At 45.3% G+C, this 25804-nt stretch overlaps 1 protein-coding gene across 1 annotated transcript in view; it reads left to right on the forward strand.

The window, feature by feature from the left end:
- The first annotated feature begins 16879 nt into the window (after positions 1-16879).
- Positions 16880-25804, forward strand: part of LYPD6 (LY6/PLAUR domain containing 6) — a 31150-nt gene continuing 22225 nt past the window's right edge. The window contains exon 1 of the mRNA XM_066553991.1: positions 16880-16986. The gene's annotated coding sequence lies outside the window, so the exon portion shown is untranslated. The remainder of the gene's footprint in view (positions 16987-25804) is intronic.

Consider the following 25804-nt stretch of genomic DNA (forward strand, 5'->3'; position numbering starts at 1 on the left):
TGAGCCTGCTTTAATTAACAGTTATAAATGTAATTTTATGTTATAAATGTTAACAGTGTTAAAAAGGTTCATAAAGAATAACGTTAAAATGTTAGTAATATAAATGATAATTAAACAAATAGAGAAATATAAGACATCTTTTAAATCTAAGAACATAAATAACTATAATAGTTATAAAATAGATTATAATAGTTATAAAATAGATAAAAATATATAAATACAGTATAGAAATAATCTATAAATAAATATAAAATAAATAATAATGTAAAAAATGTTAAGATCATTAAACCAGGGGCTAAGCTGGACATGTTTGTCATCCCAGCCAGTTTTGTGTAACCCCTGGCATTAAAAATTTTAATTCTGGGACATTAAAGGTCCAAAATGCCCTTTGTGAACTAGAGAAGGGAGGGGGTGACTGAAATTCCCCTCACTTTCAACACCAAACAGGGTTGAATTTTGAAGTTGCTGCAGTTTATATTTCACAGCAACCTTTAAAACCCCCCAAAAATACCAAATCCACATTTCCAGGCTGGTCCGTGGTCTGTAAATAGGGAGGAAAATCAGAAATGTTGCCCAGAGAGAATCAAAACCCATCATAATTTCTATTAATCCGAATGGTTTTGTTGCTGAAGCTGTCAGAGGTGCGTTAAGAGCAGATTTTGGAGGGGTCTAAGCTGATGACTGATCCTGCCTGGGTTCAAAGGGGACAGCCAGCAGGAACATGGAATTCTTGCCAAAGAAACCCGGAGCAATTTGTGCCACGTGAAGAGCTCGGCTGGCTCTGTCCTCCTGCCCCTGATTGTCCCAGCCCCCGTGAAACAACAGCAGCTTCACCCAAAAAATCCCATAAAATACCAAGAAAGGGGTGAATTCGAATTTTTTTTGGATTTTATTTTGATTTTTTCAGTTGCAATCCAAGGTCAGGGGGTGGCAGGGCTGGATGTCACCCTGCTCCTGGGGACAGGCACCTGCCTGGAACTGGAGCTGCAAAGTGCACGGCAATTACATCAAATTTGCTCAACTTTTCCCCCTATCTGCTGAAATCTAAGAGAGCAGGAATGGACTTAGGGAGGATGGGACCCTCAATGGCTCTGTGTTTCCTGCCTGGATCCCTCAGTGTTCCCATTGTTATCCCCAACTCCATGAATCCAGGAGATTCGGCCCATGGAAGGATGCTTGTGTGCAGGGAATTAATTGTGGTTTCCCTCCTGCCCAGCCACTCCAAATCTGCATTTTTAATTCTAATTAGAGATTAAATATTTTTCTTTATATTATATATATTATTTTATTTATAGTATTATATAATAATATAAATAATTATAATCAATAATAAAAAATGAACGATAAATCTTATATAAATTATATTAAAACAAATACATATTATAAAAATGCAAATATAAACAACACATAATATTTTCAAATTTATATATTTATATAATTTATATATAATTTATATATTATGTTTTTCCTCCTGCCCAGCCACTCCAAATCTGCATTTTTAGTTCTAATTAGAGGTTCAATAAATTTTCTTTATATTATATATGATCTTATTTAAATATTATTATATAATAATATAAATAATAATAAATTAATAAAATTAAAATAATAAATAAATATTATATAAATTATATAAATGATATAAAATAAATCAGTATTATAAATAAAATATAAACAACACATAATATTTTTAAAATTATATATTTATATAATTTATATATTGTGTTTTTCCTCCTGTCCAGCCACTCCAAATCTGCATTTTTACTTCTAATTAGAGATTAAATAATTTTTCTTTATATTTTATATGATCTTATTTATATATTATTATTATTATATAATAATATAAATTACTATAAATAAATAAAATAAATGAGAAATAATAAATAAATAATAAAATAATTTCTATAAATTATAGAAATTATATAAAATAAATGAAAAAAACATTATACAGAAAAATACCAATATAAATAGGACATGATATTTATTTATTTTATATATTTATTTATACCCTGGAATGCCTTTAAAGCCCCCCCAAAGCTGCTCCTGGTGAGGAGGGCTGGTCCCAACGCTGCTGATTTCCCAAAGTGGTGTAACCCTAGCGTTGGGCACTGATAGGGGGCAACAATGGTGTCATTCATGCTGGGTTCAGGGACTGAAAATGGGTTTGAAGAGGCTGGAAATGATGAAAGGGGAAATCAGGGCTGGGCTCTGCTCCACAGTTATAGAGGAAAAGGGATTTTGGGGGGAGAAATTGCATTTCTCATTCCAGGGAAGCAAGACCCGCTGCTGGCTGTTTAAGCCATTTCCTCAGTGAAAATCAGATACATTAAATACATTTTATAGAATCAGATACATAAATTTATTATATACAATGTAAATGTGTTGCACTGAATATATTTTAAGTATTTAACAGATAATTTAATATTTAATAGTATTTAATAATTGGACCAATAGATATTGGTGTTAATCCTTTGGTGCTTCCGAGCAGCTTTTCGCTCCACCCCTTCCCATTTGGGATCTGATTCTTGCGGGTGTCACTGAGCCAAAGCTCCTGATGTCACTCTGGATGGTGGCACCACCTCTGCCTTCCCTATCCCTGGGAAACCCAGGCTGCATCCTGAAGGGACGAGTTCCAGAATCCCGTGGGAATGAGGATTTCCTTCCTCTTTGCAGGTTTGGGGCTCACACACCTGCGGGAAGGGGAGGAACACTTTCCCCATGGAATTCCTTGCCACGGGAAGTTTGTGCTCAGTTAAGACCAGCTTTGCTAAGCACAGGCTCTGGCTTTGCAGAGACTTGGCTTGGTCAGAGCCTAATTTACAAAGTAAAGGGAGGAATAAAAGCCCCTCTTTGACAGTTCACTGGCAGTTTCCAGGGGATTTTTGGAGTTAAGGGTTTTCAACACTCACCAAAAACCTTCACCTATAAATCAGCTCAGGCTGAGGGAAGGATTTTTTGATTCGCAGGTGCTGCAAATGTGAGCAGTGTTTGATTATGGGACAACCTCTCCCTCTCTTAAAATGCCCCCCTACTTGGTCCAGGAAAATAGGATTGACTCCTAAATCTTGCAAGAACACCTCCATAAATTCCCCCACTGATATAATATCAGCCATAAATCATATTGCATGAGCAAATTGCTCTTGAAGGAATTTTGTTTCATGTTCCCCTTTCCCCCCCTCCAGTTTCTGCCATTAATCTTTAAGACAGTGATCTCTTTCCAGCCTTTCAGATTAACAAGATAAATTATTCACTAATGGGTTGGAAAAACAAGTCAGAACTCCCAAACACTGCTTGGAGTGTCCTGCACCCCTGCAAAAGGGCTGGGACTGCTGATCCTTGTCAAGTTCTCTCAAAGCCTGGTTTGAGGAGTTTTTGGAGTGTCCAAGTCTGGGCTGGATGGGGTTTGGAGGAAGCTGGGATGCTGGGAAGTGTCCCTGCCATGGCAGGGGAGGAACGGGATGAGCTTCAAGGTCCTTTCCAACCCAACCCATTCCATGAATCTGTTGTGCCCAGGCTGAATTGACTGTCTCCCTTCAAGGGGGGCAACCTTTGAGGACCCTTCCAACCTTGAGGGAGCTTTGATTCTGTCAGGAAATGTCCGTGGGTTGAGCAGCTCCCACCCTTGGACCTCTCTCTGGTGTTGTGAGGTTTGAGCTCTGCTCTTTCTTCCCCCTCCCTTCCTCCCTCCCTCTGGTGTTTGCCCTTCTCTGCTGGCTGAGCCCCTTTGTCTCTGTCTCTTTCCTGCCCTGAATTATCCATGGAGTGGGAGGATGGGGGTGTCTGCAGGGCAGAAGGCTCTGGGAAGCAGGACAGGGAGGAGAAACAGGGAAAAGCAGAGGAGGAATGTGAGGCTGAAGGGATTGGGGAGGATCAGGATCACCAGAGCTTTTCTCCCTTTCCAGTGAGTCTGTTCCTCTTGAACGGGATTGAATCCCAATCCAAAACCATGCTGAGAACATGGAATGGGTTGGAAGGGACCTTAGAGCTGATCCCATGCCACCCCTGCCATGGCAGGGACATTTCCACTGTCCCAGGCTGCTCCCAGCCCTGTCCAGCCTGGCCTGGGACATTTCCATTTCCAATCTCATTCCCATTCCTGATTAAAATCCTTGCCTCTCCCATTCCTGAGCCACGGCTCCTGCTGTCTGCCTGAGCATTCATGATCCTTGAACAGGGAATTGTTTTTTCAGCCTCTCTGTTTTCCATGCAATGAAGTCATCTCGGTGATGAAAGTTTTTCTGGGATGAAAATAGTCCGGAGAAAATGAGTTTCCACTGGGCTATTTTAGGAACAGGATCATTCAAGTGGCAGCTAATGAGCTTGAAAACGTGCCAAAGAAAATTATCAGCAGGAAAAAGTGTGAAAAGGGGGTTGACTCCCACAGGTTTCTACTTCCAAGGAAGCAATAAATCATATTCACCGTTTGAGATTCGTAGCGAAGATTTGAAAAAAAAATAATTAAATCTGAATTTTTCATTTTGCAGGAAGAACCACAAAAAGCACATTTAGGATTCTTTTAAGATATCTGTGCATTCCAAGAGGAAAAAAAAAAAAATTGGGAAAGCAGTACTTTTGCAAATCCTCTGCAGGGCAAGGGCTGGATTTCAGTGGATTGTGCAGGTCGTGTGTTGCCCAGTTACTATCGGGGAGCGTTTGTGGGAGATCTCATCTCGCATTCCTCCTGCTCCTGGGGATCCCTGCTTCTCCCAGGTGAGGATTTATCTCTGCCCTGATGCAATTTTCCAGCTCCTCTGGTTTCTGTGAGGAGCAGACAGCTCGGCTCCGTGCCTGGGACACGAAAGGGTCCTGGGGAGGGAGCAGAGAGCAGAAATTGTGTTTATAGAGGAGAAATTGTGTTTATCCTTGGTTAGAAATCCTTCCACATGTTGCCTGCTCACCTGGTAGATGAGAGGATTCCTTGGGACAGCTGCAATGCCACAACTCTCATTTGAAATTCCCTGGAAGTTGCTATTCATTCAAGGGAACAAAAAGTGAAGTTGTTGTTATAAATATAGTTTATGTGTTATATAATATTGTGTGTATATAAAAGAGATGGAGGGACAGGACACTGGGAATGTCTCCCACTGCCAGAGGGCAGGGAGGGATGGGAGATTGGGAATTCCTAGGTAGGCTGGGATTGCCAGAGCAGCTGGGGCTGCCCCTGGATCCCTGGTCCCAGGCCAGGCTGGACAGAGCTTGGAGCAGCCTGGGACAGTGGGAGGTGTCCCTGCCCATTTCCTGGGAGGGGTGGGGGGATTTCCATGTCCTGATCCCAGGAGCGAGTGAGGAAAAGGGAACGGCCATGGAATCTGGGATCAAACCCTGCTGGGGAAGCTCCTGGCAGGAGCTCAGCCTGGATTGCATCACTTCAGCCACAGAATCTTCCAGGCTGGAAAAGCCCCCTGAGGTCCTTGAGTCCAGCGCTGCCAAGGCCACCACTTGTGTCCCCAAGCGCCACATGCTCGTGGGTTTGAGATCCCTGCAGGGATGGGGACTCCAGCACTCCTGGATCACTGCATTTGTATCCCAGGAACTCTCTGCTCATCCCAAAGAGATGCTGGAACAGCAGGAAGGAAGCGCAGCTGGGCTTTCAGAGCTCTGCCACCATCGGTTCCCACCACGAGAGCGAAATGACTGCATCAAATCTGTCCAGGCCATCTCTGCCTTCAAATTCCCAAAGTTTATCTCGTCCTCTCTCACAAAGATCCCTTTTCAGCCGGCTTGGGAGCAGCTTAAAGGAAAATGAAGGAAACAAAGATGGGATCGTGGGGTGGCATCTCTTAATGAGACCTCTGGAGCTTTCTCATTAACTCACAGCAAATGCAGACATCCAAAATTGCACCAAGATTTTCTCCCCTGGCCCATAAATAGTCTGTGCTTGGGGTCCCCCACTTTGTCTCCATCTTCTTGGCTTCTTCCCAAAGCAGCTTCTTTTGGCACGCTGGAGCTGGTGGGAATGATCTCGTAGGAAGAACAAAGTGCATTTTTTTTCCAAAGGAAATAATAAATCTGCTGTGGGCTTTCAAAGCCAGCTGATATCATCAGCAAGGGAGGCTTTTTATGTCTTTTGAGAATGTAGGAAGAGCACAGATGTCAGTTTGGACCATTCACATCTTAACTCTAAAAGAGGTGCAAAGGATTTCCCAATGGATTTTCCTCTTTCTTTTATTTTCTTTTTTTTTTTAATTAATCTCAAAGAAAATGTGGATGGAATTTAATGACAGGGGAAAATTAGATATATTTATTTTATTATCACAGAATCCCGGGGTGGTTTGGGGTGGAAGGGAAGTTAAAGCTGATCCTACTCTACCCCTGCCATGAGCAGGAGCCCCTTCCACTATCCCAGGTTGCCCCAAGCCCTGTCCAACCCGGCCTTGGAGACACTTCCAGGGCTGGAACATCCACAGCTGTGGGTGATGCTAATTGAACTTTATTGCTGGAATACTTCAATTCCAGGGGGAAAGAGGAAAACCAGCAAGAAACCCCCAAAAGTTGTCCCAAGCCCCTTAGGAGCTCTCTCTGGTGTTTACATTTTTCTGCCAATCTGAGAGGAAGAGTGGCTGGAATACGAGGGCATCGACTTCATTCCAAATTTTCCACCAGAAATTCCACAGAGGCTCCAACCCCACCTCTCCTTAGGCTCCTTCTTAATTTCCACTCCAGGAGTTAAAGCCCTGGTGCTCCTGGCAGACAATCAGAGGCAAGCAGGGTCTCTTGCATTCCTGTCATTTAAAAAAAAAAAAAAAAAAAAAAAAAAAAAAAAAAGATGTGGGGAAAAAAAATTTAAAAAATTAACCCCTTTTTACACCATTAATTAGCTTTTTTTTTTTTTTTTAATTCTTCGTTCCATGCTTTTTCCAGCCGCTGCTGCTCCAAGAGTGCTCCTTCTGTGGAGCATTTTCCATCCAGGAAAAGGTCTCACATCTGGAGTTTCTACACTCAGTCCCTGCCTCTGGAATTTTCTTCTTGGCCCAGCAAAGCCTGGCAGAGCAGGAAAAACACCCTGGGAGTTGTTGGCTGAATTCTTGTTCTCCTTGGGCACATTAAGAGTGGAGTTTAGAAATTGTGGGGTGTTGTTCAAACAGACCACACACCTCAAAACCTCCAACTCCCATCCTCGAACATTTCCACGTTCCCACACCTTCTTTGGGCAGCCTGGAATTGTTTCTCCCTGTTATGTTGCCCCTCTGCCCTTGAAATATTCCTATTTTTCCCCTCCAACTTTCCTTCACCTGCCCATCTTTCTTACCTCACTCTTCCCTGGGATATTTCCTTGTTTATTTGGGGTATTAATTTTTTTTAGAATTGAACTACAGATGTGTTAAGTTTTGTTCTATCACCCAGTTTCTCTCACAGGGATGTCCAAGAGGAATTGGTTTTGGGAATTATGGAAAATTAAGGGGTGTGCTGAAATCCTTTTACTTTTGAGGTGCTTTGCTGGGGTTTTAAGCTGGATAGAATTAGAATTCATAATTATCGGACTTTTTCCCCTGTTCAAATGATTCTTAAGCCAGGAAGTGAAATGAGGGAGACAGGAATTCCCAGTTTATCCCGTTCTTCCTAAAATGCTGGGATTTAATAACGCGTTCCCAGTTTTACTACTGGGAAAGCAGTCAGATGCTGGAGACCAGCAACACCACAGATTTTTCCTTTCATTCCTTCTGCAGGACTGGAAAATTCAGTCTTTAAACTGCTCCTTCTGGCTGTGAGTCTCAGTGGAAGGTTATGAAATGTTGTTAATTATGTCACTAATTCCAGGTGAAACCCAGGACTGCTCGGGCATGCAGGAACCTCAACCCCACGTTTGCAATTTCCCTGTAAATCACCAGAAGCTCGGGATTCACCTCCATTCCAAGTTGTTATGGGATCTTCTCCCAGAGGACTTCCTTTGGTGGAGTTTTGGTGGGGAATTTTGAGCCCCAAATGTCCGAACTCAATGTTTTGATGGCGTTTCTTGGATGTGAATTTTAATATTTTGATGTCAGTTTTGGGCTCTTTCTTGCTGGCATTGCTGGGTCTTGGTGATGCTCCCTGGGGTCAGCACACAAAAACCTCAGTTCCTGAGGTTTGGAGAAATTAGGGGATGCCTGCAGGGCCATAATTTGGAAAATTTCGGGATGCAGCTCTGGGATTTCTGGGATTCCATTAGCACATAGGGCTGGGTCATATCCATCCTCTTATCCACCAAATCCTTCTCCTCAGGGCTGCTCCAACACCCAGCCCCAATTCTCCCAGCCCAAAGGTGCTTTGTGCTCCAAAATCTTGGTCTAAATCCAAAAGTTTGAGGAAAATTCTTCCCCCTTCAGGGACTACCTGAAATAACCAAACTGTTCTTCCAGAAACACCAAATGCTGGGTGCTCTTTGCTTCAGCAAAGGTTTAAATGGGATTAAAAGTGGCAGAAGGCTTTTAAAAATGAGGGTACAGCAAAATTGCATTTAGTCAGACATGCTCTGTTTGATGCTGATAGTGGAGAGCTATAAATAGTAATAAAAAGTTATCCTTAACAGCAGAATTACTGATCTGAGACACAGATAAATCTGAGGCACAGATAAAGCCCAGCTTTGTGCTAGGCTAGACTAAATCTGGTGAAAACAGAATGAAACTATTGCAGTCCCAGTTTAGCTCTTTCCCCAGTGCTTATGGGGAATTTGAGGAATCATTTCCAGCAGCTGATTGTGCTAAAAAAATCAGCTTTCATCTCGCTGAGCCACGAGCTGAGCATTCATGAACCACCCCGAGCCAGAAATGAATGCAAACCATTGAAGGCTGGCCCAGGAGTCAAGGGCTGAGCTGCAGATGCTGGGAGACACTGGGGAAGTTCATTCCTGGCCAGTTAGGGAGCGTCTGGAGAGGTGTGAAATGAAAATCTATTTTTACTGGGTGCCCACGGGCAGAGCCGCAGCCCTCAGAGCCATTCCTGGAGGAGCAGATGTCCCCGCAGCAGCAGGACAGCACCAGGATTTGTTATCAGCAGAGCTGGAGTTGGCCTCTCTGAGCGCTCATTCTTTCATGTGATATTTTTAAATTAATGAATTCACAATTGCTGTTAATAACTGGATTTTGATGCTGCAGGATTTCCCAGTTTGGCTTGGCTTGGGACACCCCAGCACTGACTTGTGGGTTCTTTGCTTCTTTTTTTTCTGGCAAGGTCAGGGTTAAATGTGTGAGATGGGATTTCTTGTTGGGACTCAGGTGTTTGTTTGTTCTTGTCTCTGTCACAGTCTCACAAACCCTGAGTTTTGCAGCACTTCACTCTCACAAACTAGAAATGGAGGTTTATCTCTCCCTCTGCTAGGCCTTTTAAAGATAAACTGTCTAATTAAGAAATGACACCTCAATTATTTTCAGTTTTAACCCAATAACCAATCACTCATGTCCTGCAATGGGGACTTTTTTATCAATTACACAAAACCACCCAAACCCATGGAGAAGAAGGAGAAGGAGAAGAAGGAGAAGGAGAAGAAGAAAAAGGATAAGGAGGAGAAGAACGAGAAGGAGATGGTGAAGAATAAGAAGAAGAAGGAGAAGAAGGTAAAGAAGGAGCAGCCTCTGCCCTAAACCCTCCACCTTGCTCTATATACATTACTAAATTCTAAACCCTTAAACTCTGAGTTTCCCCCCTGTGATATCACACACTTCTATCCAAACTGCACACCCACAATCCCAGTTCCACCATTCCATTTTGGAAGCTTCTCCACGGCCTCAGGTCAATGCAGTGTTCTCCTGGGGGTCAGTGCCTGCCAGCACAGAGAGTCTGAAATTCCCAGCACAGAAAATCTGAAATTCCCAGCAGGAACCAGGGTTCCAACCCTTCCTGAGCTGTTCTGGTAAATGCTGCCCCAAACACCCCAAATCAGGGCTCAGACTCAGCCCGTGAGGCCTGGCTGCTCCTCAGGAGAAGAGAGAAATCTCTTTCCCAAAGAATCACCCAGCTTTTTGTTTTTTTAGTGCTTGACATCAATTACTCCTTTAATCCTCCCCTCTGTATGGGAGTCTTAAAAGGATTCACAATTTATTCCATGACTGACGTGATTTTATGAGCTCTTTTCACAACGGGGCTTCCCACAAAGGTTTGAAATCTCTGTGCATGCACACCCAGGCAGGGAGGGGTTCACTCCTGTGGATCCTGATGGGATAAATTGATCCATCTAAACCCCTTTTCAATGGGACATTTTGACCTCCTAATCTCCCTGCAGGACCACAAGGCTTTTGTAGCCTTTCCCAAGACTTGCAGCTCCTCTAATCCTGATTCTGGGTTGGGATTTTGTGATTTCTGTCCAACTTTTCATCTTCCTGATGCTGTCTCACTGCTCCTTTTCCCTGAAGCTCCTTGTTTTGTTCTGATTGATTCGTGGGGATGATTCACAGGCTCTGAGAGCAGCAGACAGATTGTTCTGCTCTATTCATGGGATCTGTGGGGATAAATATGGAGATAATTAGGGTGTGTTATTAAATCCTGCGCGTCAGGTGAGGGTTTGGGTCTGATGGATGATTTGAGCTGAGTCAGGAGGGTCTCCACCCTCTGGTAGCAATGCTCAGGGTCTGTCCCACTCTTCTAATCTCCGAAAGGAGATTCCTTTCCCTGCCCATCTATTTTTGGGATGGGTTGGCTGCCACCTCCCTCTGTAGTGAACCACTGAATATTTGCTGTGCCTCAGCCACTTCCACAGCTGCCACCTGATAAAATCCAGGGAGATGCTTCCTCTAACTAAAAGAAGGGAGATTAAATTGGGCTTTAGGAAGGATTTCTTCCCTGTGAGGGTGGGCAGGCCCTGGCACAGGGTGCCCAGAGCAGCTGTGGCTGCCCCTGGATCCCTGGCAGTGCCCAAGGCCAGGTTGGAGCAATGGGACCATGGAATGTGTCCCTGCCATGAGAGGGCTGGGATGGGATTTAGGGTTTCCAACCCAGTCTGGATTCTGGAATTCTTGGCCCAAGCAATGCCCCATCTCTGGGGCTGCTGTTCCTTCTTTCCCAGAGGGAACTCCCAGCTCCTGCCCTCTCCATCCCAGTGCCTGCTCAGCACGGAGCTCTGGGCCTCCACGCCCAGCCCTGACTCAGTCCTGACACCCAGATCTGCTTTTTAAATCTCCTGCCCAAGAAGTTCCTGCTCCAGAACCACCCCAGCCCTGCTCCTGCAGCAGGGCAGGGACTGGGATCCTTCCCTGCCCTCACAGAGATTTGCTCCCTATTCCCTTAAAGGTTTTCCCAAAACTTTTGATTCATTGCCTGTTCTTCTAGGCCTCATTCCAGTAATTTTTTCAAGTCCTCCACCCTCCAGCCTTTATCTGAATTTTGGGACACACTGAGGGGGTCTGTCCTTGACCCTGACTCAGTGCTCGATTCCACAGCATTTTTCATGCAAAAGCCTAAGAAATTTTTAAAATTAATATTTAAGCTTTATTAATCCAAAGAGCATCTCCGAGATGCCATGTAGGTAAATAATAAGTGATTAATTCATTAATTTTGTAATTAATTAAGATTAATTAAGGGATTCATTGTGATTAATTAATTAATTTTCCCACTCACCGGTTTGAGTCAGACTTTGCAGCTTTTCCAGGGAGTGATCAATGTTTATGTCAACGGAGCAAATTTTGGGAAAAGGTTTTTCCTCCAGAGGGTTGTGGGGCACTGGAACGGCTCCCCAGGGAACGGGCAAAGCCCCAAGGCTGCCAGAGCTCCAGGAACAGTTTGGGCGATGCTCTCAGGAAGGATTTTTGGGGGGATCCTGTGCAGGATGATCCTTGTGGATCCCTTCCAGCTCAGGACATTTTGGGGTTCTGTGATGATGAATGAAATTGTGCAGAGGAGAGAACGCGTGGCAGCCAGCGCTCACAACCCCGAGGTCAGAAACATCTCAGACCTGTCTGAGGGAGGTTCCATTTTGGAGATGCTCTTCCCATAAACACTGGAAGGGGAAGCAGGAGCAGCAGGGAGCAGGAAAGACCGGTGGTGCCCCCTGATTTGTGTGCTGCGAGTGAGAGAGAGGAGCTGCAGCTTCTCCCAAGAGCATTCCTGCCTTTCTGAGCAGCTCGGCAGCCGGGGCTGATTTCATAGTAATGCTTTTTTTATGAATTGGTGCTTGGGCTGGTTTGAATATTTACTTTCTGGTTTAAATACTAGGTGGTTTGAATACTTGGTGTTTTGAATACTTGGTGTTTTGAATACTTTCTGCATGACTAATTAATGTCCCGAAATGAATTAAGTTGCGCTGTTAAACCTCGCCCTGTGTGCGCAAACTGCCCTTCTTCGACGTTTTTATCTCGGAATTCTCAGGGAGGGGGCATCGCCTGTTATCTAAAAGCCACTTAGCCGAGCTGAGATGTGATGTCACGCTCTGGAAAATACGTGGGGGTTTTCGAGCTCAGCCTGCCGGGACACAGACGTGACTTCGCTGCGATAAACCTCATCACCGTCCTTGAGAGCTGCGAGCAGCAGAGATAGCGAACCTGGCTGGGAGCTGGCAGCAGATGAGTCCCCGCGGGCTGGCGGCCGCAGTTTGGCTCGGGCGAAGCTTTGGGGAGCGCTGAGCCGGGATCAGCCGCTGATTCAGCCCGAGGGAGGCGCTCCCGGCTGGAGCAGCGAGCCGGGGCTCCCCGTCACCCTCGGCAGCAGCAAAGCAGAACCGGGGAAAAAGGAAAAATAAAAAAAAAAATGGGAATAAGGTGATTCCCCAGGCTGGAACGTTTGTGCTTCACTCCGAGATGGTGCTCGCTCCCGGCTCGCAGGATTCCTCTCCTTCCCGGCTGCTAACTCCCCGTGCTTTTGAACTCATCCGCTGCTATCCATAGGGTTTTTTCCTTCCCTCCTGGAGCAAAGCCGAGCAGGATAACCCGCTGATTGTTTGATCTGTCCACACCAGCCCGGAATAAAATCTCGTTTTTAATGAAGCGCCAAGGAAAGCCGGAGCTCAGCACAATTCCCTGCCCGCCGGAGATCCTAATCTCGCCTTGCCGGCAGAGCAGAGCGGGCACTGCCGCTCCATGAGCCGGGCACGGCAGGGAGGCGAGCCCAGCCTGCTCTCGTGTCCCTGGATCCGGCATTCCCGGATCCGGCATTCCCGGCTCCAGCGTCCCTGGATCCCGCACTCCCGGTTCCAGCATTGCCGGCTCCAGCACTCCCGGCTCCCGCTTCCCTGGATCCCGCATTCCCGGCTCCAGCACTGCCGGATCCCGCATTCCCGGCTCCAGCACTCCCGGATCCCGCACTCCCGGCTCCCACATTCCCGGATCCCACATTCCCGGATCCCGCACTCCCGGCTCCCGAACTCCCTGATCCCACATTCCCTGATCCCACATTCCCGGATCCCGCATTCCCGGCTCCCGGGCTGCCCCGGCCGCCGAGGGAGCGATGGAAAATCCCTGAGCCAGCGCCTGGACAATCCGTGTGGCAAAGGTACGTCCCTGTCTCTGTTTAACCCCCCCAAACCGCTTCTTTCTACCCCCTTTCCCTGTTCTTTTCTGTCTTGTTTTCCCTATTCTTTTCCCTATTGTTTTCTCTATTGTTTTCTCCATTGTTACAGCGGAAAAAGCGATTATTATTTTTTTTAGTCGAGAAGTCGCTCGGGTTGACACGTGCTTAGCAAAACAAACCCGTGCCTGTGTGGGGTTACAGGAGAAAATGTCCATTTTTCCCTCGCTCAGCCCCGGCTCGGCGATTCCAGCCGGATTTGGGGACCCCTCGCTCGCCTCCCGGAGCAGAACGGGTTCCCCATGGGATGAATCCCGGGATGAGCCTCGGGGGGAGCCGGAGGGGTTTTCCAGGAGCCCCCCGTGTTTGGAACCCGCCTTTCCATTCCAACCCCCCCCTTCTCCCCCCAGATTCCCGGTTTTGGGGGGTCCCAGCCACAGGAGGGGGCTCTCCGGTGTTTTTGGCTCCCGAGAGGGGATGGAGGCGCTGCGGGCTGGTCCTGCCCCGCTCCCCAGTGTGGTTATCGCTACTTTTAATTTTAATTCTGAGAGCCTCTCTATGGAAATGGGGCTCTTCACAAGCTGTTTTCCGAATGAAAGCAAAGGGAATAATTCTATTTGTTGGGAGTAGAAGAGAGGCACGGTGCTGCTGCTGCTGCTGCTAAAGAGCTTCCTGATCTTCTTCTCTGCTATTTAAAAATGCTGCTCGCAAAAAAAAATCATGGAATATTTTAGGTTGGAAGGGATCTTGAAGCTCATCCTATTCCAATCCCTGCTGTGGGCAGGGACGCCTTCCAGTGGTTGCTCCAAGCCCCACCCAGCCTAGCTTTGGATTAAATTAAAAATTAAAATTTAAGTGAATTTCATAGATAGATAACTGTGCTTCCAGTTGTAGCCAGTGTATGTGCTCTTTCCTGCTTCAGTGGAGGGAATATTACCAATGTCTTAATAATTACTACATTCTATTCCTAAACATCACTTGCCAATACAATGAGCTGGATAATTCTTTTCTATAGCCACATAATTTCTCCTATATTTTGGGAATTTTTACTTGGCAATGTACAGGGGCAGGTATGAAAACCTGCCCAGATTGTGGGAGTCCCTGCAGGGATATCCATCACTTTGGTTGATTTTTTCCAGTGTCAGGAGCCCAGGCTGCAGTTCATTTTTTAAAATCACTTCAAGGTTCATTTTCAGGCCACACCAGCTGCTGGGCTGATGGATTGGGAGCTTCCAGTGGGCAGAACTGGCACAATAAATGCATTTTCTATATAAAAAATAATTATTCTGTTGCTTGAGACAGCTTGTTCAGTGGGAATTGTTGTAAACCACAGAGATCCCAGTGGGAAGTGGGTGGAAACCCCCGGCGTGGCTATTAGCACACCTTCAGAACAACCTGTGCTGGATTTTTCCCTGCTTTTATCGCTGTGGAAAAGCCATTTTGCAGCGAGATGGGAGGACCTGGCTGGCTCAGGTCTGGCGCTGGTGGTGTCAGGAGGTCAGGCTGGCTCCAAGCTCACGGAATCCCGCGGATCTCAGAGCCGTGCGTTATTTTCCTGCTGTGGAAACCCAGTGGTGCCCTTCCCTCTGCAACCACTGCTGGAAGCAGCACAGGAAAATGCACATTTTGATATTTTTGCCTGGCTGTGGTCAGCGCTGAGCTTGCAGGATTCAGCTCTGAGAGGGATCAGGGCTGGGGATGAGGTTTCTCCACCAGATCGGCGACAGAACGAGCTGGAAACAAATCCTGGGTGAGACAAACGATCCCAAAATGATTTAGCTCATTAGGACTGCTGGGATAAAATGATTCCCAACATCCACTCATTAGTTATGCAAACACCAAGGACGGGGTTTAACCAGGCTTGCCCTCGGGTCTAACCCCGCTGCCTCCCTACAGCCCCAGGAGGTGCCAGCAGGGAGGGAATCCAACCCTTCCCATTCCCACTGGATTTATTTTTTAGGCCAGTGCTGACATACAAACATCTGAAAAGTCCTCCTGGCCGCGTTACAGTGGGAGGCTTGTTCCCTGTAAATCTAAAACTTTATTTATGCGTCAGCGATCCGCCCGTTCCATTATTGGGCGCTCGCGTGTCTGATCTCCAGGGCTGATTTCCTGCCACTCTCTGGTGTAAAAGTAGAGGATAAGTTACAACAGAGCTTGGAAACTGAATAAATTATTTGCTTTCAGCTCTGCTTGTCAGCAGGGCTGGGCTTTTCCAATGGAAGCCCAAGTTGCATCCCACAATTTGTCGGTTAATCCAGTTTCTCACGGCCTGGATGAAAAAAGAGGTTTAAGGAGCACTAACAATAAATGCTGGGCATCCCTCAAGATGAGTTTTAGGACCTGAGGGCAGGAAGTTCTGACCCCCCTCCTTTTCCTGCCCCGTTTTGCTCGTCGTGTCTGTCAGATTGATGGGATGGGACGGGCAGAGCGAGTCCTTGGGGTCAATTGAGCTGAGCTCTGGGGAGAGCTGGAAGAGTCTGCTGGAGCTGCTGATGGTCTGGCTCCACAAAACTCACCCAGGGAGACCTATTTAGTGGAAATGGACTCATTTAGCTCGAAAACAAACTGTTGTTTCAGCCCTGGGGCGGGCCCTGGGTGAAAGGTGCCGTGTCTGCTTTGCTGATTGGGATCTGCCTCTGGAAAGGGATCCTGGCTCTCTGGGAACACCAAGAGCAGGTGGCAAGGTAGGATTTCTGGTGGCTCTTTGCCACTCTGGAGAGATTTTTACCTCTGACAATCCCTCCTTGTGGTGAAATTGGAGAGCAAGAGCAAAAGCACAAATAAATATATATGATTATACCACCACTTTTTAAAGACTATTTTGAGTTCCATGATTTTTTTTTTTTGTTAGTTTGAACGACAAGACTTGCTGGAAATCCATCTTTTTTCCTACAAAGTGGATAACTCCTATTTTTTTTTTTTTCCTGTCCTAGACCCATTTTGCCCCTGGCGAGTTTTCTGTGTTTTTTGTGGTGTGGTGTGACCTACTCAGAGAGGAGCAGAGCCCTTATCCCTCTCTGGCCATATGTTCCTACAAATAATCATCATTTTCCATCAGGGCTGCTATTTGGGCTCTTCCCTGTCCACTTTGTTGTCCCTGGTTGAGTTTTTATAAATCTGCTGTGGAAATTTTACGGGCTTCGCAGGAGAAATGTGTGTCTGGAGGCAGGACTCCTTCCCCACCAACAACTGAGTATTGTTAACCCCAATAAAAATCTATTTTGGACATCTGTACACCCAATAAACCCACGGTTTATCCCTTGGCACGTGTTAAAACAGGGAAAAATCCAGTACAAATGGCCGTTTGTTCATTGCCCAGTTGTGCCTACGTGATCCCAGCTCAGCCCCTGCTCCAGTGATTCCCTGTGAATCCACAATATTCCCATTTACGGGGCTGCCAGCGGTGCCAGGGCAGGGAGTTAAGAGCGGGGCTCTCTCCCAAGGGATGCTGCAGATGCTCTCAGCAGGAGCTGTGCCTCCTCCCCGGGCTTGGCTTCGCTGGAAAACTCAGGAAACCCTCAAAGTTGGGATGGATTTGGGATGATGACATAAAATATCCCTCCTGCTGCTCTGTCGGTGGGTATTCCTGAGTAAGCTCTTCCAGGGGCTTCCTGATTTTATATAAATTGTTAAATATTCTCTATTAAGTTGCTAATTATTCTATATAATCTGCTAAATATGCTATACAAATAGCTAAAATATTCTATATAAATTGCTAAATATTCTATATAAAATGCTAAAAATATACAAATATTCCTGAGTAAGCTCTTCCAGGGGCTTCCTGATTTTATATAAATTGTCAAATATTCTCTATTAGGTTGCTAATTATTCTATGTAATCTGCTAAATATGCTATACAAATAGCTAAATATTCTATATAAATTGCTAAATATTCTATGTAAATTGCTAAATATTCTATATAGTCTGCTAAGTATGCCATATAAATAGCCAAATACTCTTTATAATTTGCTAAACATTCTACATAATCTGCTAAATATGCTATAAAAATAGCTAAATATTCTATATAAATTGCTACATATTCTATATAAGTTGCTAGATATTCTATATAAACAGCTAAATATGCCATATAAATAGCTAAATACTCTATAGAAATAGCTAAATGCTCAATATAAGCTTCTAAATATTCTATATAAAATGCTAAGTATTCTATATAAACAGCTAAATATTCTACATGAACTGCCAAATATGATAGGAAAAGATGAGAGGAATTACCTCAATTATAATTAAAATTTTATCATGTTTTCCTTTTACGTCTTTTATTGGTTTAATGCCAATTATTCCTGTATTTTATCAAATTCTGGGTGGTGTTTTTTGTTTTTTTTTTTTTTGCATTCTTTTCCTCTACGAGTGCCTTGAATAGAATAACATAAATTCCTCTCATGGAATTCTGCCTGCAATTATTTCCTATCGGTCAGCCCTGAGCTTTTGTGTGGCTCTGCTTTCATCTCCTGAGCTGCTGTGCAGACAAATTCCGACTCTCAGGCAGGTGCCTGGCTCGCTGTGGGATGATCCCTGTGGATACTGCAGGGATTTGGCTGGAAAAATGGGAATATTTCAGCATCAGGCAGGTTGCAGAATCCCTGGGGTTCGTCCCAAGGAGGGAGTTAAGTGCTAAAAGAAAAAAAAAAACAAAGTATAAAACCAGATTAACAGAGGAAAATTATTGGGATTCAGGATTGGTTTGCAGTGCAGGGAATAAAAGGACTCTGGAAAAGGGGAAGTCATGGAAGGGAGAGTGTTTTCCTGGTGGTTTGTATCCAGAAATGCTGAAGGCTGCACACTCCTAATCTTGCCTAATTTTGAGCTTATTAAAAGTGGGTTTTAAATGCCCTGGGGCAGTTTTAAAAAAGTCCTCAAAAATTTATTTTCTCAGGAAATTTCGTGAACTGCTGCTGTTAGTCCTTATTTATTTATTAATTAATTTATTTACTCACTGATAATGTTCTCCTCTGAAATAGTTGGAAATTTTTGACTCAGCCCCCGTTGCCTTTCACTGTTATCATTCCTTGGTCCAGGCAGAGATTCCCAGCTGGAATCACCTCACAGGGTGAGTCCAGTGTTTGCCAGCTCTGCTCCTGGACTGCAGCTGGGGTGATTTCAGCTCACTGTCCTTCTGTGCCATAGAATTCACACTTCTATTACAGAAATCAGGGATTTTTGGGTCTGGCTGGTGGAGGGAAGGGCTTGACAAGCTCGTTTTTGGTGATTAATCAGCTGTAGGATGGATTTTAAATCTAAATATTGTGTGTCTGGAGGAGAAGGTGGAGTAATGCCATAAATGCATGCCACAAAGTCACCTGAAAATGAGGTTGGTAGGAAGGAGAAAGACAAACAAATGAAAATATTCTCCATTAAACCCCTGGATTTCTCTTTGCCAGCTGCTGCAGATTTTAATTTATTTGTTGTTACACATTGACAAACACAATTTTTGAATAAATGAAGCAAATTCCGTCAGGTTACTCTTCAGACGTTATTTTTGAGGAATTGAATAAAACACTTAAAAAAAAAAACCAACAACTTGAAAAAACACTTATTAAAATTTATTAATAAAATAAAATTGGGCAGATGTGCTTCAGCAGTGTTCCCAAAGAGCCCTGGTGGGACAGGGAACAATGGCTCTTGTCCCCAGAAGAATGGGAGCCCTTGATGAAATGTCAGCATCTCCAGGCCTCGCTCTGTGCATCTGCTGCTCAAGTCATGGGGTCTCGTGGGCTCTCCTGGCCAGAATCCCAAATGGCAGCACTTTAATTCCACAGCCCAAATATTGATTTAATGGGGGCTCTGCACGTGCAGTTTATTTAGAGTTGATTTGTGTGTTTGTAGAAATGTTTTGAGTGTCCCCACATAAGGCTTGTGGTAAATCTAAATATATTAAATAAAATAGACCATTTTAACTTCTAGATTTTTAATTTTTTTTTATGTATTACTCTGTTTTTTATACAAATTTGGCCAATTTAGTATATTTAAATATTTAATGGGGTTGAATTTATTTTTGCATGTTTTATTTTCTCTACACCGACCAAGCTCTTTGTTTTTTGTGCACAACCAGCCTTTCCCTACCTCCAATATTTCACCACAGGGAGTTTGTTTTCCTGGGATCCTTGTGCTCCTATAACAAGATTCTAAAGCCAAACCAGTGCAGGGCTGGATTTCATAGAAATCCCGCCTGCTTTTAGGGCTCTCCTTCTTCCCAGACGTACATTTGGGGCTAAACTGCCGAGGAAGCAGATGCCAGTCTGCAGATATTAACAGTTAAAATCTCTTGAGATGTCTTCATGCTCTTAAGGAGCTTCCAGCCCTCTCCGGGAAGATCCAAGGGGCCGGCGAGGGCGGCGCCGGCGCGGGAGGAGAGGGTGAGCGCGGGGCTGGGACCCAGCGTTGGGAACCATCCATAAATACCAAATCTGGACCCTTGGGATGCCCACCGGGATTTTGTGGAGGTGTTTTGCAAGGAGGTTATTTGGTGGTTCAGAGGTTTTTGGGGTATCCATGGAGGTAGGAATGTGGGGAGGTTTGTGGGGAGTGAAAACGTTGTGGGTCCGTCACATCCCAAGGAAAGTTCAAGTGGCCTTGTCGTCCTCATTTTGCCTCCTGTCTCTGCTGGGTGATGAATGTCTGTCCATCCGTAGATAAATATACAAAAATTACATCTAAAATATCTGCTCTATCCACCTAAAATATCTATTTTATCCATCTGAAATATCTGTTTTCTATAACTCCATAAAACCTGTACACAAATACTGACATCTCCATATTGATCAGTTGGCCTCCAAGGATGGAGAAGGTTTTAAAGTTGTTTTTCCAGCTGCATTCTAAGGATGGGAAAAAATAAGTTTCACTGCTGTTAAGTTGTTTTCAGCTTGTATCTGCCAAGCCATGCCCTGCTTAAACATTTAGTATGGTACAAAGCATCTTTGGGACATTTAACAATGTTTTTAAAATTAATATCACCATCTTCATATTTTTTTTCTAGATAACAGAGATTTTAAATAGCTTTTACCTTGGGTTTAGATCTAATATTCAAGTGGGAAAAAGGAAAGAGGTGGTTTTTCAGTGGTTTTTATCCTAGGGAGTGTTTTATTGTGGAATTGCTTTATGGAGAAAATTTTAATTGGGGCAATCAAGAGTGTTGTTAAATGAATGAATATTTACCTGCTTTGAGTTTTATATCCACTGGAAATGACATTCGGTGTTGTTTGGTTTGGTGTTCAGACAACAAGGCCTTGGCTTTTTGGGACTGGCAAAATAAAAATCTTGAGCATGATCCAATTTAACAACAAATTCCCAGCAACCATCCTGGCCCCAAGGACACCACCTGCCCCGTGTCTGAGGAAGTTGATTTTTACAACTTTGGGTCTTATCCTGGTTTGTAATTCCATTTTTTTCCCACGGTTGGGACACTTCAGAGTTTTCTCTCTTCCTCTCTCTGTTGGATTTTGGGATTTTTTGGGTTTTTTGGTGTCTGGTGAGGTACTGATGGGAGTGCAAAGTTGGCTGAGGTAGCTGGAGGATGGTCCCATCATGGAATGTTCATTGACCTCCCAACCTGCCCTTCCTTTCCAGCCTGGCCAAACGCCCTGATGGATGCAAGTGAGAAGTTGTGTAACTTGACAAAATCCTCTTTTCCCTAGGGAACCATACTGAAAATGGGATCTGAAGGATGAAAAAGGGGAAAATAAGCAGCAGCACAGGCTGGATCCAGTTGCTTTTTTCCCTGTCTGCAGTGAAAGAGGACGGGGGGAACCATGGGATGGGATTTGGTGGTGGGATTTGAGGTGGGAACCCCCCATGGATGGAGCTGGGCCTTGTTTCTCCCCTCACCTTGAAAGTCTGCTGGCAGTAAAACTTTTTAGCACTTCTAATAATTGAAAAGTCCCGATTTCCTCGCTGGAATTAAATGCCTTTTAGTGGATTAGTTTGAATCACATCCACTAAGAGCTTGATCATCTGCCAGCCCCGAGAGTTGGGCCAAAGCTTTGTAAATTAATGAGCTCAAGGTGATTAGGACAGGTTGGGTGCTTTGGACCCTGCACCAAATTGTCCCCGAGCAAGGTGTGGAGCTCTGGGCGTCTGTCACTTCTTTTTCCCATTTTCAGTTGGGTTCCTGGGCTGGGAGGGGGTTTTGGGAAGGGATTTTCCTGGCTTGGCTGCCAAAACCATGAAGGGAACCGTGTGATGCCACATGAAAATTACATTGAGGTCCCAAAAGTAGAAGCAACATAATAACCACACTTGTTGCTGGGATAATTCCAATTCCAGTCTCAATCCAAGGATATTTATCCTTGTATCCAGGATCAATCCACAGAATGTTTTATGGGAACATGAAACACCTGAAACCTCTGTGGGAAGGGGATTTTAAGTCTTGCATCCATGTTTTTGTGTGAATGGAAAAATGTCTTGGGACAAATATGTTGGTACATCTTTATTTAAAGTGTGGGATTTGCACAGAGTTTTGTGGATAGTGGAGCATCTTCCCCATGGATTCTTGGCTCGGAGTCAAGGGGAGGAACTGAGCTTTTATGACCCAACAGGGCAAGTTGTGGGCATGGCTTTAGCACACATTTTATCCATAATTTCTTTCTAAAAATATGGTAACTTGCAGTAAAATGTGGCTTTCCTTGGAGGTAGGGAAGACTCTGATGTTTCCTAAACTCTCAGGTGATGGAATCTGAATTCCCACTGGTGCTTGTGGTCCCAAGGACAGTTTGATGGGTTTGAGAGTGAAGGCCTCATTCCCAAGGCTGATCCCACACCTGCCTGCTGCTTTGCATCCTGCATCTTCAGGAAATGAGAGCAATTCCAAACCTGAGTTTAGTTTAAACTCAGTTTAGTATTTTTAGTTTAAAATTCCTGATGTGCATTGATGCCCATGTTTATCTTCAGTTTTTCCTCCTGATCAACATCCATGGAGGAGAGCTGGAATTAGAGAATTCTCTCCAATCCAAACCATTCCATAACTCATATTATTATTGCTTTTCCAAGGAAATTTTTCCTCACAGTCCTTCCCCTGTTTCTCTGAGCACGGTTTATGCTGTTGGGTATCAGAAGCTTTCTGGAGGGAGGATTATTTTCAAGGTGTTCTGTCCTGAAAAGATTCCATGTGCTTCCAGCAGCTGTCAGCAGGATCTGGGAGGGCTGGATGAGTGCTCTTGGGTCTGTCTGAGCTCTGTTTGTTGGATTTTTCATGTTGTTTTGAAGAGTTTTGGGTAAGAATTTAATATCTACTTGTTCTTTTCAATTCCAAAATTCCTGCAGCTCACCTGGCTGGATAATACAGCACTTCCTGAGCTGGTTTTGGGTCTCTGATGTGTAAAATTGGGCACTGAGGTTGCTTAAAGAAAACATCACCATCACCAGGTCTTGGCTGCTGGTGGTGAGAGAGAAATTTCCTGAGTCCCTTCATGGGTGGAACCTTCAGTGGCAAATCCTAGGGTGAGAATTTGGATTATCCCTCAGGTGAGACCCCACCTGCAGAGTTGCCTCAAGCTCTGGGCCTGACATCAGAAGGTTCTGGAGCAGATCCAGAGGAGGCCCTGGACATGCTCCAAGGCTGGAGCCCCTCTGGAGCCAGGCTGGGAGAGCTGGGAATGTTCCCCTGGAGAAGGGAAGGCTCCAGGCAGAGCTCAGAGCCCCTGGCAGGGCCTGAAGGGGCTCCAGGAGAGCTGGAGAGGGACTGGGGACAAGGGATGGAGGGACAGGAGCCAGGGAATGGCTCCCAGTGCCAGAGGGCAGGGATGGGTGGGACATTGGGAATTGGGAATTCCTGGCTGGGCTGGGATTGCCAGAGCAGCTGTGGCTGCCCCTGCATCCCTGGCAGTGCCCAAGGCAGCAGCCTGGGATGATGGAAGGTGCCCAGGTTGGAACTGGATGATCCCCAGGTCCCTTCCCACCCAAACCATCCCACTGTGGCTGGAGGCTGCATCTCCCATCCCATTCTGTGTGCTTCAGGTGTGGGAATCGAGCAGCTGCTTGGGAATGGCTGGGCTGGGAGCTCCTGCCAGGACCTCTCTGTGTCTCTACCCTGATTTAAACTCAGACACATCCCAAAAGAGCCCACACTGGGTTTCTGCTCCAGAGCTGATGGGGTGATAAGATGGGAGCTGTGCCTGGAGCTGGACATTGAGGTTCCTATGAACCCTCAGGGTAGCACTGGAAAAATGCTCTTTTGTTCCCAGTTTTGCACAGGAAGCTCATTTTGGCTTCTTTTAATATCACAGCTCGATCTGGCAGGGAGTCAGAGCTTCAGCTCCATGACCTCATATATCTGGCACAGAGCGTGGCTTGGAGCTCCACAAAGCAGCCCCTGATAATAAATGAAAAATGTGAAGTATCTGCAAGTCTGTCATAACAGGAGAAGGTTGAACAGCACGTTTTTTATTTCTTCTCTTCCCCTTCTAGGTGAAAAATGAATTTTTCTGAACTGTGATCAGGATTCCAGAGGATGAGCAAGACCGGGGGTGGGGAATTCTGGGTTTTGCTCTGTCCCTGCTGTGGCTGTTGGAGCTGAAAATCCACCTGATCTCCCAGAGTGGTGCCTCCACCTCCACATTTATCAGGGAATTGGAGCCATGAGGGCTGAATGAATGGATATTTTCATATTTATGTTCATATTTATGGCTGCCTTCCATAAATTTAGGAAGGGATCTTAAAGCTCATCCCATTCCACCCCCTGCCACAGGCACCTTCCACTATCCCAGGTTGCTCCAAGCCCTGTCCAACCTGGCCTTGGAATTTTCCTTTATTTTTATCATTTTCCTTCCGGTATTTTTAAATTATAATTTACTGAAAAACTCTAAAGCAAAGACTTAAAACATTGATTATTTCCTATTCTGAGGCAAACAATTTTCATGGCCAGACTGGGTGAAAATTTAGGATTTAAGGTGTGGAAGAAACAAATTCCCTGTGGAGGGATAAGACTTTTCCTGCTTATCTGTTAATTCTGTTGCATAGAGGAGAAGGCCTGGATTATAAAAACAAAACCAAACTCTTCAAACTTCTCTTTGTTATTTTTATTTTTTAAAATATGTTTCTTTGACATTTTGACCTGGAGCAATGCTTTTGGTCAGGTGATTCTGGTAAACAAAGAGCCCACACCTGAGCAGAGGTGGGAAACTGTTCCCTAATTAATTCCTGGTGCTCCTCCCACTGCTGGGTGACTTTAAAGGAGCTCAGGGAGCTCCTGATCCCTGGTTTGGTTCTGCTCACCTTATCCTGCTGCTCTGGAGCTCTTTGTTTCCCTGCCCTCTACAGAAAGGTAACTTTTTTAATCACTTTTTGATTTGTGAAGGTTTTTTATGGAGAAGATGAGGGACCTGGATGGTAAAGGAGGAGCTGGGACTGCTCTGGTTGGGCTCCAGTGCTTAGGAGCCCAAATTAATTGATTTAGAAATTGTGGTGCTCAGAGCTGTGACCTCAGCTATGAGTTTATGTGTAGAGCTGCACTGGGGGTAGGAGGGGCCAAGATTTTGGGTGGATTCCAAGATTTCTGCAGGGTCTGGGCCCTGTGGGAGCTGCTCCCACTCAGGCTTTTGCAGGAGGATGCTCCTCTCCCTGATGCCTCAGGTTTTGGCTTTTATTTAGTTTTTCAGGCTCTGTGCTGCTTTAGTGTGCAGTTCTGAACCTCACATTCAGTGTTGCTGAGCTCTGTGCACAGAGCAGGGAGACAAAACAATTCCTGCTCCAGCTGGGCACCAAGGACAAATGAGCCAAATCTCAGCCCAGGAGCACAAACCCCGTGGGCTGGAGAGAGAAAAACAAGCAGGGTGGGACTGCAGGGGCTAAAGCTGGGATGGGACAATGAACTGCAAGGTGCAAATGGAGCAGAACTCATCCCAGAGACAGAGCCCGGGAGCGCTGGTGCATTTTGGGGCCACTTTGGTTGATCTTGGGTGCAGCCCTGGCTGGGCTCTGGTGCTGCCCAAGGTGGATCCATGGAGGAGATGCTTGGAATGAATCCCTGCTTTATTCTGGGACTCTGCCCAGCCTCTGCTCCAGGGCAGCCTCAAGGCATCACCCCCACTCAAGGCCTCAGTGTCCCTCTGGAGTTAGGGTTTGAGGCCAGTGGGATTTCCTGCTGATTTCAAGGAAAACAGAGCAGCTGAAGTGTCTGCTCCTGGCAATTTCTTGTTTCCATGTGGAAACCATTTATCTTCCACGTGGAAACAATTTATTTTGAAATATATTAGCAAATCTTCCTGACTTCCACTGGGCAGCCCAGGCCAGGGCCTCACCACCTTCACAGGGGAGGTTTTTTCCCGATATCCCACATAATCCTCCTCTCTCTCAATTTAAAGCCAAAAGTTGTGGCTGCCCCTGGATCCCGGGCAGTGTCCAAGGCCAGGCTGGATGGGGTTTGGAGCCCCCTGGGACAGTGG

This window comes from Molothrus aeneus, chromosome 7 (assembly GCF_037042795.1).
Source record: "Molothrus aeneus isolate 106 chromosome 7, BPBGC_Maene_1.0, whole genome shotgun sequence".
Classification (NCBI taxonomy): Eukaryota; Metazoa; Chordata; class Aves; order Passeriformes; family Icteridae; genus Molothrus; species Molothrus aeneus.